This window comes from Euprymna scolopes, chromosome 4, assembly GCF_053919585.1.
Source record: "Euprymna scolopes isolate OS-2025 chromosome 4, ASM5391958v1, whole genome shotgun sequence".
In the NCBI taxonomy this organism is placed as follows: Eukaryota; Metazoa; Mollusca; class Cephalopoda; order Sepiida; family Sepiolidae; genus Euprymna; species Euprymna scolopes.
This window is the reverse complement of record NC_136485.1, coordinates 141,043,886-141,061,262: the sequence shown is the minus strand read 5'-3', so window position 1 is coordinate 141,061,262 and position 17,377 is coordinate 141,043,886. Positions and strand designations below refer to the sequence as shown.

Genomic DNA, 17,377 nt, shown 5'->3' with positions numbered 1-17,377 from the left:
TATTAGCAAGGAGACCCGACGCTGTCTGGGATCGAAAATAGGATCAATGAATGTTGCTGTTGATATTATTCGTTGAGCCCTCTCTGTTTGTGTAGTGATAAAACTTCTCAAATGGACTTGTGATGTTAGGCTGTTTAAGGGTGTTAACTTTGCTGAAAATCAGACTGTTTCTCCTTTGATCAGACTTTTTTCAATTACCGATTTTTTAAAATACTTATCAGGGACATTTCGATATTCTAAGAATACTTCCAGACACATAAAGTACATGTTTGCGAAATTTCAAAATAGGCGGCTTAGTTGTTCTAGAATACATAGGGGACTCGCGTGCGTGCGCACACACACACACACACTGTCACATATTTGCCATTTATATCTATACGCATTATATTTATTTATTTATTTTACTACAACTTTATATATTGTCTATACCGTGTCTGATAATTCAAAATGTTGCATAATATAATTCGCACATGCTATATCACATATTATAACCCGAGAATATTATATTACCCTGGTTAATTCAGAAATATTATATCACTTTGGATACTCTAGAAAAATGTCATATTACCCTTATATATGATCCCAACAAATTATATCTCCACAATAATACAAAAATGTTATACTACCCCGTATGATCCAACACAAATTATATCTCCAAGTACAAAACTATTATATCACCCGTGTTATCCCAACATGTTATAGCACTCAAATAATACAAAAATGTTATACCACCCCATATGATTCCCGAAAATTATATCACCCAAATAATCCAAAATTATTATATCATCCGTGTTATCCCAACATGTTATAGCACTCAAATAATACAAAAATGTTATACCACCCCATATGATCCCCGAAAATTATATCACCCAAATAATCCAAAACTATTATATCATCCGTGTTATCCCAACATGTTATAGCACTCAAATAATACAAAAATGTTATACCACCCCATATGATCCCCGAAAATTATATCACCCAAATAATCCAAAACTGTTATATCACCCGTGTTATCCCAACATGTTATAGCACTCAAATAATACAAAAATGTTATACCACCCCATATGATCCCCGAAAATTATTTCACCCAAATAATCCAAAACTGTTATGTCACCCGTGTTATCCCAACATGTTATAGTTCTCAAATAATACAAAAATGTTATATAGTACTTTATCCAAAATATCCAAAAACGTCCTATCACGTCGTGTAATCCCAACATGTTATATCACCGTAGATAATTCAAAATGCTATATTCCATCGGATAATCCAAAATTTCTACATGAATCAGATAATCTAAGCATGTTATATCAATCCGGATAATCCAAAAATTTTATATTACCTCGAAGATCAAAAAATGTTATATTGCAGCGATTGTCACGTCGGGGTCATAAATCTATGGTATAATCCCTTGCCTTGGTAGAGGCTATCTTGGACGAAGATAAACTCTTTAGGTTTGCCAAGAGCCACATCAATATTTATTATAAATTAACGCATAGAAAATTAAGCTTCAACTAAGCAAGAAAATGAAGGAATGCATAATAAAATGGGAATAACTGAAACATTAAGAGAAGAGAAGTTCTATCAAATGTTATCTTAAGCATAAACAGTTTTGTGGATGCAAAACGTGACAAAAACAAAACTTTATAACAAAACATATACAAGAGGTAAAAATAAAGAAGTAATTTTCAATAATTTATTCTAACACATGTTTACATTGTGAACAAAAACGCTATATCACCCGTATCATATTGACCTACATATTTCTGTAGCGTGGTCCCTTGTCTTAGTATGGCCTTTTGGATGACGATATCGTCTTCGGATTTGGTCAACAACTACACAGATATTTAATATGAATTGTATATAAAAGTTAGTTCAGCTAAGGAATAAAATGAAGACACTTATATCTATCTATATATCTATAAAGTTAACGTGTATGTGTGTGTCTGTGTGTGTGTCTGTGTACATTTTCCTACGCAATAACTCTGTCAATTTTAAGTCTACAGACTTGAAATTTGATATACAGGGTACTGAGATTTGGGAAAATCTTTGTAATCCGAGAAATTTGGCTGTTAAGGAATCAAAGCTCAACGATTTGACCTTTGAGAACTCTACCAAACTCCTCCGACAATTTTGGGTATAAACACTTGAAATTTTAGATATAGGTTCCTTGGACATGGATCTGACTTAATAACTTGATTTGCGCCTAAAACAATAAATATTAAGGAGTCATAATAGAGGTCAAAGTTAAAAAGATTGACCGCTTTTTTTTTTTTGCTTAACATACACCTCCAACCACCCGGGCAACGCCGGGCTGAAATGCTAGTGCATATATATATATATATATATATATATATATATATATATATATATATAAGAGAGAGAGAGAGAGAGAGAGAGAGAGAGAGAGATGGTTGGTGCTTGATTTGTTTGTTTATTTACAAAGAGCTTCGTAGTATGCGTATATATATATATGTATATATATATATATATGTATATATATATATATATATATATAAAAGCCCAATATTGCTATATATATATATATATATATATATATATATATATATATATATGTGTGTGTGTGTGTGTGTGTGTGTGTGTGTGTGTGTGTGTGTGTGTAAGGAGGAAAGGAGAGAAAGAGAAAGAGAGAGAGAGAGAGAGAGAGAGAGAGCGAAATGAAAAAGGAACACACCAAATCATGTGTTCAACATTCGTTCCCTTTTTTTATCTCTCTATCTCGTGGGAATACTATTTCTATCATTCTCATTACACACACACACACACACACACACACACACACACATATATATAATTTTTATTACTATTATTATTATTACTAATATAATTTATACCTACAGACACTAGTGTTTCATCCTTTCGGGAATAATCAGTGCAAGTTGACACGATTACCGCCGGTCGGGAGATTCGAACCCGGGCATGAGGCCATCTCTAACTCCATTAGCAAGGGGGAAAAAAAAAACTCTAGGCCAATCTCAACCTCGAGAAATAATGTTGAAATTTAAACATTTATTTTAAATCTCGTAACATGCGTTCATGATCTGACATGCGAGTTTAAGTGACCAACTATATATATATATATATTTTGGATTTTACCGTCTTTGGATTTTTCACTCATCATTGATTTGAATATCCATTCACGTGAAATTACTTTTCATTTTCCCCTACTCCCTCTGCTTTACTGTTTTTGTTGTTGTTGTTGTTGTTGTTGTTATTTTTTTCACGCTAGTTTGATCTACTCCATATTTGCGATTTCATAAGATACTCTACAAGCAAAATCTGATTCTGCATGTGGCTAACTCTTCTCCTCTGATGAGAAAGAAAGTTTTTCTTTCGAAACTTCGCGGTTTTCGTTTGAGTTTTCGTTTTCAAAAAATAAATATGTTTTCAACTCTTGCTAAAGTGTTTTGTGACATATTTTGTGAAATTCTTGTACTATATATATATATATATATATATATATATATATATATATATATATATATATATATATATATACTAGCTGTACCCTGCCACGCGTTGCAGTGGCTCAATTTGGTGTAATGGAAAAATTTAATAAAAAGAGAAAATCCATGTTTCTTATATTAATACAGCAATCCACTGCAAAAAGTGAAAAAGAAGGCGAAAATGAAAAAAAATGGTACTCTTGCAGAATTTGATCTGGATCCTCGGGAGTTTCTGTCAATCATTCATGGTTTGGACTTGACCAACAATCAGTGGATGAAGCCGAACGTAGCAAACATTTTGAAACGCTAAATGTTTTGTTGTTGTTGTTGTTGTTTTACAAAAATGTGAGTAAGCAATTAATATTTGGTTGACGGTGGGGGGAGGGGGGTTACTATACACAGATTCGAAAAAGTTGTCCAAAAACAAATAAATGAAAGCAAAGGTAAGTTACATTTCTACCTAATTGGATAATTGTTTAGTGTTTTTATGTAATGTAAAATGTTTAATCGGCTCAAAAAACAGAAATGGTCGCGGACTCTGTTGAATACGTTAAGTTTGGGAAAGTAAGTTGAAAACTAAAAACTATACAAAACAGTGTCTGAAACTCACCGAATATATGTTACCATGACATAGGCTGGCATAATCGGTGGGTTTCTGACAGTATTTTGTATAGTTTTTTTAGTTTTAACTCACTTTCTCTAACTTAAAGTAATCAACAGAGTCCACCACCATTTGTAGCTTTCAAATACCCCGATAAACACTGTTTTTCGAGCCGACTAAACGTTACATTAAATGAAAAGGGTTCGTATTACTAAATACAGATACAAAGAAGTTGTCAAAAAAATATATATAAATAAATGTTATCAAAGGCAAGAAAAGTAAATGTTCTACCTAACTGGATAAGATTTTAGAGGTTTTATGTAATGTATAATCGGTTCAAAAACATTCAATGTTTATCGGTATATCTGAAAAATACAAATGGCGGCAGACTGTATCGAACACGTTAAGTTTGGGGAAATTTTGGGAAATGTTTAAAAAGGGAGTGTCCTCTATAGTATCAGATCTGACCGAATGGTTAATTGTAGGCATAGACCAATTCATACCATCTAAAAAATTCCAACAAAAACCTAACAGCCAGCCATGGTTCTCCCCAGAATGTGCTGCTGCTATCGTGCACAGAAATCACTTTTTCCATAGCTACCAACGTAATAGATACACTGAGACTAAAGCTGCTTTCAGGACTGCCAGCAACCACTGTAAAAGAGTAATAAAAAATGCAAGAGAGCTATATGTCCAGTCTGTTAAATCCAAGGTAGCTGATCAGCGGTTTGGTTCCCACCAGTTTTGGCAAATAACAAATAGGATCCTGAACAGAAGTGTGCGTTCTATCCCAACCATTATCAATGGACCAGAGGTCATCTCGTCAGCGTCAGACAAGGCCAAATTATTTGCAAAGAACTTTGTAGCTAATTCTACCCTATGCGACGAAGGCCATCAACTCCCCATATTTCCTCCTATAACACAGAACAAGCTAGGTAACATACAAATATCCGTGCATGAGGTCGCCAAGCTAATCAAGAACCTAGATTCCAGTAAAGCAACTGGCCATGATGGCATCCCAATTATAGTGTTAAAAAAGCTTCAACCAGAACTTGCTCCCATACTGATGAAACTATTTAAGTGCTGCCTTAAGGAGAAGTGCTTTCCTCATCAGTTTGCCCTGTATTTAAGAATTCAGGTGATAAGTCATCTCCCTCTCAGTACAGACCTATAAGTCTCCTGTGTGTTATGAGTAAGTTGCTGGAATCCATATTAAATAGAGAAATAGTCAACCACCTCAGCAGGAATAACCTTCTTAGTGACACACAATATGGTTTCCGCTCTGCAAGATCTACCGCAGATGTGCTGACGGTTATATCCCACAGGATTAGTGAATCTCTTGACAAAGGCTTCCTTTCTAGGGCAATTACTCTTGACATATCAAAGGCCTTCGACAAGGTATGGCATAAGGGTCTACTTCACAAGATTTCCAGCTACGGTATAACTGGAAATGTTTTCTCAATCATTAAATCATTTCTCTCCGATAGGCTCATAAGAGTAGTGGTAGATGGACAAAAATCGGAGGCCTGCAATATAAATGCTGGAGTCCCTCAGGGGTCAATCCTGGGCCCAACTCTTTTCCTGATCTACATCAATGACCTCCCTAAACACATACTTAAATCATTCGTTGACATCTATACTGATGACACGACCATCTACGGCAACACATCAAAGGCTGTAAATGACAAAGTTCTCTCGGATTCTCTCTCCTCTGATCTCGAGAGCGTGGTTCAGTGGGGGAAGACGTGGCTAGTTACCTTTAATGCATCCAAAACCAAACTTCTATCCTTACATCATCAACGCTCTGATCCCCATCTGGCATTAATTGTGATGGATGGCTCTCGTCTGGGTGAGGCCCCGTGTTTTGACAAGCTTCTGGGTTCTGTTTCTTGGCTAAAAAGTTTTTTGTTTGATTTCTTTTGCTTGGTAATAACCCCTGAACTCTGGGACTATTTTCCATTTCACAGCCGTAGCCTTCGTTTACGCTATGCGTGAGCATAAACGAAAGCTGTTTAGCCAATAAACATGAGAAAAATCCCTCCTCTCTCAGGTGGCTAGAAAGTGGGTGCTCATTTTAATTAAATTTACATGGAAAAGTGATCGCCACTTTTTCGAAAAAGTAATTTCTTCATATCATAAAAACTATATTTTTGCGACGGAAACGGTTTGCAGATTCGTTTTTAGCACACCAAAATCTACAACAAAAAAAATTTGTTATTTACGAACATGAGACGCACGGCCCTTAATGGAAAATTATATCAAAAATCCGGGGGAAAATAGTGTTCAATAAAAACAGCAAATGAATTCGATAGGAAAAAAATGGATGCTATTTTTTTTCTTTTTTCTGTGTGTTTCTTGGCTAAAAAGTTTTTTGTTTGATTTCTTTTGCATGGTATTAACCCCTGAACTCTGGGACTATTTTACATTTCACAGACGTAGTCTTTGTTTATGCTATGCGTGAGCATAAACGAAAACTGTTAAATACGCACTCGCGTACCAAACTGCCTTGTCAAAAACCCTTTAAGCCAATAAACACGAAAACAAATGCCCCTTCCTCAGGTGGCCAGAAAGTGGGTGCTCATTTTAAGTTAAATTTACATGGAAAAGTGATCACCCACTTTTCGAAAAAAAATTTCTTCAGATCATGAAAACTATTTTGGTACTCCTTGGGCGTTGAGTTCCATAGCGACCCGCAGAATTATTTAATGGTCGTTCCCTTAGTACCTCCCTAGTCAAGGCTAACACATGCGCACGTAACATTTTTTATTTATTTACTTACGTGGTGGAGTTTCTATACTGATAGGTTTTTTGAAATTTTTTCACGGGATTATTATTGATTGAACACTAACCAGATTATGAAAAAAAATTGAAAAAAAAAATCATTTCAACATTTGAAAGGGGTACTCACTTTTTAGTTACCACGTTCTGGTAAATCGGTCACTCATTTTTTTTTTTCTAAATACGGAAGTGTCTTCGGGAGATATAAAATGGTCGCATGTTCACGAAGCAATGTATCGGGAGGCGTACGGGATGAAAAATTATTGGTAATTTTTTAGATTAGGTCCACCTCCTCAATTTTCTTTTAAATGACGACTTGAAATGGTTTTCGACTATGCTGAATACGGAAATCGCATTGAAATTTTGCAGAAATAAGTAGTTATCAAGATATAAAAAGTTGTATTATGCATTGTAATCTTTGGCGGCCATCTTTTTTACGTGCGTGTATTTGTCTATGGCGCGTCTGTACGTAAAAAGATGGTCGCCGAAGAATACAATGCATAATACAACTATTTATTTCCGCAAAATTTAAATGCGATTTGCGTGTTCAGCATACTCGGAAACCTATAAATGTCGTCATTGAAAGGAAAATTGTGGAGGTGGACCTAATCTAAAAAAATACCAAATTATTAAACATTTCTCCAGCATGTTAGTGAAATTTATAATACTTTAAAAAAAATTATAAAAAACAAAAGTTTTGAAAAAAACAAAAAAACTCACCTTTCATAAAAACAATTTAAAAAAAAAATAAAAAAACACCCACAAACTGACTTTTAACTAAATAAGTGAAAAAAATTTTTTTTAAAACTCGAAACTTTATTTTCATAAAAACAATAAAAAAAGTCATGTTCAATCTATTTTTTTTCTTCTTTGAGAAACAAATATATTTCTGACTTACAAATGCGGTAGAGGCTCATATTATTTTTACTTATACCGCGGTTTTATTGCTTACAAAATGGGTGACTGATTTATCAGAACGTTGTAACTAAAAAGTGAGCACCACTTTCAAATGTCGAAATAATGATTTCGTTTTAATTTTTTTTTTAATAATCTGTTTACTTAGTGTCCAATCAATAATATTCCAGTGAAAAAAAATTCCAAAAACCTATAAGTATAGAAATTAAGCATGGAAGTGATGGTTGTACAAAGTCGCCTTTCGCACTTTTACAAACATTATTTACGTTAACTCTTTTCATAAATAATTTTTAAAAAAGTAACTAAACCATTTATTGATAATTTGTCACGTGTACAAACATTTATTTATTTACGTAGGCTTAACTCTTTTAATGAATAAGAAAAGTTTTACTCTTTAAGAATAATAAAAGGAAAAAGTTACTGAACATTTATAAAAGGAAAAAATAATTTCTCACGTACTTACTTCTTTTCATGAAGGCCAGAGGAATAGTTGGCCGAAAAGTCGTGAAACAACAACTAATAAAGATGAGAATAATAGCCCGCAATAGAGAGCGATCCGCGCTATTTTTTAAATCATATTTCCACGTTTAATTAAAGTTTTACGATATGTTTTTTTTATTCAATTGTAAGGTTAAAGTACAGAATAGGTACAAAACATCCTTCCCTCCCCATGTTAAGAATAACTTTTTAAATGATAACATTATTTCAGCACGGATTACTCTCTGCATGAGTATCATAAAAATTAATACAAATAATACTTATCTCAATAAGTGAATGGCTAATTTCTACCGGAAATAAAATGGCGATAATTTCGTAGTTACGAAAAATATTTTTTATTTAATTTAATATTTTTATAATTCGCAATGTTAAATTATTTTAATAACATGCAAACATTCCTTGACTTTAAAAATAAAATTTCTGAAAATTTCAATTAAATTAGTAATGTAGAAATATGGTTTTATTCGCTTTTAACGAATCAAACATTACATTTATATATATATATATATATATATATATATATATATATATATATATATATATATATATATATATATATATACATACATAGTAAGTTATAAAATATATATGACAATTAAGCTACACAGAATATTACGCGTTTCATCCACGCTAGGATTCATCATGCTTATGTGAGAAGTTGTGGTTGCCTCGCGTTTTTATATACGCACATTCTATTGAGTTTTTAGTTAGCCAGTCAGCTTTCTAGTTACCGCTGCACCCTTCCTAATCAGCAAATGAGTAGGCACTTACAGGACAAAGGCCCAGTTGACCTCCGATTTAGCCCATCCTTTGTGTGAGCGTAGATATCAAGTGTTCTGACCTGTTTTTAACCTAGGTGTAGTTAAATGTTTTTTTTAAATATTATGTTAGTTTATATATATATATATATAAATATATATATATATATATATATATATATATATATATATACAAACACACACACATATATACGGTAATTTATGTATATATATATATATATATATATATATATGTTTATTTTATTTATTTATTTTCTTTTGTTATTGTTTTAAAATTATTTTGTATCGCTATCCTAGAGTAAAGTTTATCCTGTGAACACAGTTGTTCGGTATTTCGCTCCTACAGTTTAATAGATGTTGGGGTTCTTTAAATTATAGGATAGCAAATTTTTCATTAAGGCATAATCTACATGGATCGTATCGATCTCTACATGTGTTTGCTTGTCTTGCTATTTTCCATTCGACTACCGGCGAACGTTCGCTTTCTTTAAGTTCCCAGTATTTGTTTGCTAGAGTGTTTTCATTCGGTGTTTTTGAATGTACTTTTGTGATCATAACATCAGGTTTTGAAATCTAAGGATGTCATACCTACATACCATTTCTTGTTATTCGGGGTTCTTTCGCAAATATCGTGGCTTGGTAAACTATGCTTTTGGTAAGACATTTATTTGGTAAGTGGACAAAGTGTGCGGGATCTTCAGTTGCATTTATCTTGTTCGTTATTAGTATTTTTATTCTACTATGGTTGTCATTGTCCGGAGTTGGATTATTATTATTATTATTATTATTATTATTATTATTATTATTATTATTATTATTATTATTACTAGTTACATATGTGTCCTTTGTGTTAGTTTTATTTTTGTCATGATGTCCACTTTTTATTGTTTTTTTTTTGTTTGTTTTAATTGCTTTTCGATGAGATCTAGAAATTTCTTGCCAAGTTGTATTTTTAACATTTGATTGTATGGTGTCGTATACCAGAGTATATTTCTTTTTCTTCAATTTTTAATTTTATTATAGTTATTGATTTTTGTTGGTATATTTGATATCAATATTTTTGTATCTGCAATTTTTAAGGGCTGTTTCGTATATATTGATTGACCTGTTAAATACATTTTCATCGCTTGAATTATTGCTGAATCTATTTACAATCGGGTTAGGAATCTGTTTAATAATTTAATAATTGATGGTGGGTGATTTGAATTAGGGTTTACGTATATTGGATTGGGGTTATCTTTTAAGTAGGGTGCATATGTGCTTTTATCTAAATTTAACGTAATGCGTAGGAAGTTTGTTATTTTTATGTTAGTTAGTACGTCTACGTTTAGGCCTAATTTTTTCATTTCCTTGTGTGTGATTTTTTAAATTTACCTTCCTTGACTTTGTTTGGAGTCTTTTATTATAGCTCGTCCATCATATAGGTGGATATCAAATATGTTTGTGAGGGTATATAGAATGAATAATCCCACAAGATTATATATATATATATATATATATATCAAAATATTATTGAATAGCACGGAATTATTCTGTTTTACAATTTTCCTTTTTATCTTTTCCAATCTCCGAATAATCTTTATTTTGTTCTTCTCGAAACTGTATAAGTTGGATCTATAATCGCGAACGCTTTCGACAGAAGTGATTCTATCATCCTCAGGCATATTGTAGAAATAAATGTAGAAATTGTTTTTTAAATTATATATATATATATATATATATATATATATATATACATTCTTTCATAGTCACGTGGTAGCTTGTTACACGTTAGGTGGGCTGACTTTTATATATATATATATATATATATATATATATATATATTAAATATATTTATATACATATACACACACACATATATATTCAAAATGTATCCCAAACATTTAAAAACGTTTCGGCTGCACTTATTTTAATGTACAACGCCTCGAGTATTCTTAGCCTATTTACATTTCTTTTACTCTGCAGTACTCTTGTATTTTCTACCATAATTCTTCGAAATTCCGAATGATGGCAGCCATGTCCCTTCAAATGTTGTGATATGGAGCTAGAGTTAGAGATGTGGAGATTCAATCTTCGCGACAATGTGTTAGTTGTTGTTAGGTTGGAAGATAAAAAGGAAAATTGTAAAACAGAATAACTTCGTGCTAGTCAATAATATTTGTCTAAATGAGAAGATGCTGCCTAAATATACACAATATATATATATATATATATATATATATATATATATATATATATATGACCATGCGTAATAAATTGAAGAATATGAGAGGCACGAAAGGAATAGAAAGGTCACTAAGTAACAAATGCTACCTAAAACAAAAAAGAGTTTTGCAAAAGCAAATTGAGAAACACGAAATCTTATATCAAAACTTTTTTATTCAAGAATATAAAAATTAATTTCAATAATTTATACAAACACATAAACACATGTTTGAGGAAGAAAGTTGAGTTGGTCACAAGTCGAAATGTTCATAGTGAAATTATGCGTGTGTAAGCATTGGTTTACCTTGTTCCTGTGTGTGAGAGTGGGTAGTAATTCTTTTCTGTTTTTCCTGACTTTTGCTTGTGTGTAAGAATGTGGCCGCGAGATGAAAAATGTTGGTATGTGATTAGGCATTGAGCAGACGCACTGGAGTCCTGTTCCAGGTGCGACAGCTTAAAAATCCTGGCAAAAACCGATTCTGTTGATCATGTCTTATACGATTTTCTAAATATACATCGGCTTACTATTTACACATAGATATGTGACTTTTGGGGTTTGGAACGATTTTTATCGGTTGAAAATGGTTTGTGCTAACATGTTCCCATAGAAAATTTGTAAGCTTTGGGGGGCGGGGAATAACGAATCCAACGAAACAATGAAATAAAGAGCATTAGCAATTAGGTCCATTGCTTTTTAGCGTTCGTCAGAATCGTTTCGCGATTAAGTCGCTACAATAACATCAGAAATAATCAAAAAATGTTTTATCATCTCGGATTATCTAAAAGTATTATATCCTTTAATATAATCACACCGGTAGGTGTGTCAGAAATTTTGTGAAAAATAGTGAATAATTCCACCTCATCTTTCCAAGCTTATAACTCCTCGAAAAATGTAATTCAAGCCCTAATTATTTTTTTCAATTAAAGGAGCAAGGACCAAAGTTTCATTAAAAAAAAAAAAAAACAACGTGTTTTTTTTTTAAAAGGTTTTAAACTTCGGACTTTATAGGTAAATTTCTAAAAAAACACTACTTTTTTTGTTTTAAATTTGAATATATTATTTATTGACCTTTTCTCTTCAATTTGTGATATATAACACTTTGGTGAGTAAATTAATTATTTACTTTTTAATAGACATTTCAAAATGGGAGGCGTGAATTATTCGACCCCCCTGTCTTTCCAAGCTTATAACTACTCGAAAAATGTAATTCAAGCCCTAATTTTTTTTTTCAATTAAAGGAGCAAGGACCTAGGTTTCATTAAAAAAAAAACAAAAGAAAAAACAAAAAACGTGGTTTAAAATAAAAAGGTTTTAAACTTCAAACTTTGCAGGTAAATTTCTAAAAAACACTACTTTTTTTTTTAATTTGAATATATTATTTATCGACCTTTTTTCTTCAATTTGTGATATATAACACTTTGGTGAGTAAATTAATTATTTACTTTTTAATAGACACTTGAAAATGAGGGGGGCGTGAATTAAAAAAAAATGTTTGTCTAAAATATTATATTCAGTTCATTGGAAAGAGCATAAAATTTCACATTGACCCTGAAAATATCGTAAAAATAGAACCAATAGAAAAATTTTGATAGATTTTTAAAGTTTAAAAATTTAAAAATATTGAGTTCGTAAAATTCATTACTGTTTTTTAAAAAATAAAAAAATATATTTCTATTACTTTTAAAACAACTTTAATAGTTTATTTTGGAAGTATAATCTATAAAGAAAATAAACAGCCCACTTTTAAAAGAGAAATTACGAGTTTTTTTTATATTTTATTCGTAGTTTCGTGTTAGGGGTGTCAAAAATTCCTACAAAAATTCTGATACACCTATCACACCGGATAATCTAAAAATCTTCCGACTTTTCAAATATAACATTTGAATAACTTTAATTTCTAGTCTTAAGAAATGTAAAATATATTATACTTACACTAGTGTACGACGGTCGTCCCCAAAGGTAAAACCTGCTATTTTAAACTAAAAAATTGAAGTTCTACGAAGACGAGAGTGGTACCATTATAACGAGCGACCTTTTGTGCTTCAGAATTTATTTTCCTACATAGTCACCATCATTCTCAATGCAATTTTGCCTCGTTCGTAAAAATCCGGAGCACGCTTTTACCACTCACATCTCTCTCTCTCTCTCTCTCTCTCTCTCTCTCTCTCTCTCTCTCTCTCTCTCTCTCTCTCTCTCTCTCTCTCCTCTATTCTGAAACCAATGAACTAACATTAATAACATCAACTGCAGAATGTATTTTTCCACATAGTCAACACCATTCTCAATGCACTTTTGCCAAGAATTCAATGACGCTTCTCTGTTTCTGACGCACGTCTATAACAGTCTTAGTCTCACACCGTCAATATCTATAACAGGGAAATTAAACTTTCAGGCTATGAGTGCGTGAGTTCAGTCATTATAGCAATGCAATTTTCAATCCCATCCAATCCATTTGGACTGAATAAAAAAAATAAGGGGCATTAAATTTGGAACGCCTCTCGTACATCCTTTGTCAAAAATGATGAAAATGCGAAATTATGCTTCGCCAGTGTCCACTCTAATATGAAATCATTGTAATTTTTTCATATATAAATTATCATTATAATTTCTGATGACCTAACAGAAAAACAGTGTCAAGCGTTGTTTTTTTTTTTTTATTCGAAGTGAAGGATTTCTTTTCGTATCCATTTCATGTGCTGGAGGTTGTCTGCCATTTGTCTTCTTATTTTATCTGACCACTTCATCCGTTATGTTATTGACTGCTGTGTGATAGAACGGCTATATATTTATTTTCACATAAATAAATAAATACACATTTATCTTTATTATAGAGTAGGAGGTTTATTCATTCCTTAACTACTTTAAGACTATTCGACATAGGAACGTGAAATTCAGCAGAATCATCACATGCGTATACAGATTGTCACAAAATATTATTTATTATTTTTTCCGTTTTCGTTTCTTTTATTTTTTGTTTGTTTGTTTAAGAATCAACGAGGAAACATAAAGTACACCATTATTTATAATAATGATTCGTTTACCAAGGCCGGAAAGCCACTGGGTGTGTTAATGTGATTATTAACAACCTATGAGCGGATTATAGAGGGTGAAACGATAAAATTGTCGCCATAGAAAAGACGACATGATTCCATTTCCGTCTGATGAAAATCGTTTTTTTGTTTTGTTTTTTGTTGTTTTTTTTTCTTTTTTTTTTTAGACTATCTAGTAGTTGACCAGTTGTGTACAAATGCCAGTAGTGAAAATGCCTTCTATCATGTCTGAAAGTGACACAATGTTCAACAAGCGAGATCGGAGATGCGCCGCTGTACAACTCATGCTCTCTATTGATCCAAATTATGACAACAGGACTATTGCCAGCACCCTCAAAACGCAAACCCGGACGGTTCAACGCTTGAGCGCACAGCCTAATGAAGAGTCCGGCCATGGTTATGGTCTTTGGTTTTGCTTCAAGTGAGGGCCACATCATGCCACCTCACATCTTCGAAGTCGGCTTGAAAGTCAACACTAAAGTGTACCTGGACGTGCTGAAGAATGTGGTGATCCCCTGGTGCAATCAGGTGGCCGTTGGCAGACCCTGAGTGTGGCAGCTGGACTCGGCGCCGGTCCACAAATCCAGACAGATACAGGCTTGGCTTCAGAAGGAGTGCTACGAGTTTGTACCCTTCTCTCACTACCCCCCACCTCTTCCCCCGACTTAAACCCGCTAGACTACTTCATTCGGTCATACATCGAGAGCATCACCAACATGACCTCCCATAAAACCAAAAGCAGCCTGATCGCCGCTACCCACCAAGTATTCGCCGATCTCCCACCGGCACTTGTGAAAAAGGCATGCTTCCAGTTCCGGACGCGTATTGAGGCGGTGATTGAGGCTGAAGGCGGCTACATTGAATAGATGTCAGCTCTATTGCATAATCAAGTTACTTGAATTGATTTTTCAATAGAAGTTTTAAAATAAGGTTGTAGTGTTGTTTTCTTTAGAGCGACAAATTTATCGTTCCATCCTGTAGTTCCGCTTCTGGATAGAGGTAGTGTATTTTTAACGTTGGTAACATTTTTCAAAAGTGTCCGAAACAGTGCTAACAATTAATATCCCCATAGATTGGCGAATGAAAAAGATGGATAAAAACGATGAATGAATGTTATGAATGGGTCACCAATTAGCAAGTTCTAACTGAACAAAGGGATTTGAGGAATTAAATGAGAAAATATGAATGAACGAACAAAATATGTTTATATCAACAATTTTAAAGAAATGTCAAATATCTTTTAAAGACAAAAGTTTTTGGAGAAGTTTTAAAGTTCTTGAGTAAGAAGTAGAGAAAGACGTAAGAAAGTTCGTTCAATGTTCTGTCGTATGTACGTGTGGGGGGCTGTGTGTGTGTGGTGGGTGGCTGTGTGGATGTGGGTGTGAAATTACCTTCTATCTGGAGATATACCAGTAGGCTTAAAGGAATTTTAGTGTGCGGGGGGGGGCTCGTAAAATATTTCTAAGATGGGCGTTGTTGATGCCGGAAGAACTCTTATTTCAGTTCACCAAGTCACTATTTTATGGAAGTTTCTAAGTTCATATCGGCTTGTTAATCTAACACAGGTTGTTACTTTTGAGGTTTTAAACGATTTTGAAAAAGATTTTGAGCTAACACGTTAATGTGAAAACTAACTTGCTTTAGGAAGTGACGAGAAAAGTGAATCAAAAGGAAAAAAAGAAAAGGGAAATGGGTAAGCTGTTTGAGACATTCGCTTTTTAGCGTTCGTCCGAATTGTATCTCGATGTAAAAATCTGACGCCAGTCTGCCAGGAAAGAAGTGAAAAGGAAAAAAAAAGAGGAAAGAGTAAGCCGAATGAACAAAGAAAGAAAAAGTCGTAGCTTATATCAGTTATGTTCGTTCGTATCGAACATTAATTTCTAATTTATCACAATCTTTTCTCTTCCCTATAACCTTTTTTTTATCACAGAAGAAACGTTGCTAGTCTTTTTACGTTATCGTTATTCCCAGAGTAAGTATTCGACTGAGTTCTAATCTAACGTGTCTCATCTCTTGTTAAACACTCGCCTTGTCACAACCACTATAAAGAAGTTGCTTTTCTCGCTCCATATACCTAAGACTAAACGGAACTTTCATGAATAAAGTTTCTTTCCAAGAACGTCCACAATACCACGGGACTGCCTCCCGACTGATTACAATATGATCGTTTTCAAATAAAATGTTAAATTCAAGAGATATCTCGCTTGTAAAAAAATCGTTCTATTTTCATACCATTTTCAGTGTGTCGTATATTGTCGTTAGTGCTTTGAAACATTGGGGGGTTATACTAAAGGGGGGCATCGTCGCTTATCACGGCTCAAATGCCACTCGAGAATAAGGGTTAATGAGTGTTAGGTGGGCAGTTAGATAACACCGTTATGATCGGTAATGGTGGAACTTGGATCGGGTCTGATTGTTTAAGAACTTGTTTACATTAGACTTGAAAACGACCTTTTCTGTTTATTAAATAGTCGAAAGGCCTCTCAGGATTATATTCTCTGCTCTCGGAACAAGTTTTGGTTCTGTTTTAGAATTCAACCTAAAAAAATAATTACAGAAAAAAATCTTTATGATGTAGGTACCTGTCTCGCAACAGAAATATCCCAAATTTCAAAAAGGACGTGAATTAATCAAAAAGTTTTATTTTATAAAGACAGTCATTTTTAAACGATTTAAAGCGATTAATGTGTAATCGTTAGCATTACATGTCTGATTTGGCAAGTTTAAATTATTGTTAAATTATTGCCCTTGTTTTTTAAGATGGCTACATGAGACAGTCTTTTTTTTTTTTTTTTTTTTTGCTTTTTAGAATATTTTGTTTTCTTAGTTAAAAATAAAACTACTTGATCAATTTACGCGATTGTTTGGAATATGACATTTCGTTCTGTGACAGGTAGGTACGTACATCGAAAAGATTTGTCTGTATTTTCTGGGGGGGGGGGTGAATTCTAAATAAGAACCAGAGTTTTCCCTTCCGTATTAACAAAATCTGAAATAGTTTTTAGTGCTTAAAAAAAAAGAAAGAAAGAAAGAAAAAACACCAACAAATAAAGACAAGAAAACCCAGGACTAATTGTCGCATCAG

At 33.0% G+C, this 17,377-nt stretch overlaps 1 protein-coding gene across 1 annotated transcript in view; it reads left to right on the top strand.

Moving 5' to 3' along the window:
* Positions 1–17,239: 17,239 nt before the first annotated feature.
* LOC145269524 (receptor-transporting protein 4-like) overlaps positions 17,240–17,377 on the top strand; it is a 125,822-nt gene continuing 125,684 nt past the window's right edge. The window contains exon 1 of the mRNA XM_080125280.1: positions 17,240–17,377. This exon is cut by the window's right edge and continues 1,105 nt beyond it. The gene's annotated coding sequence lies outside the window, so the exon portion shown is untranslated.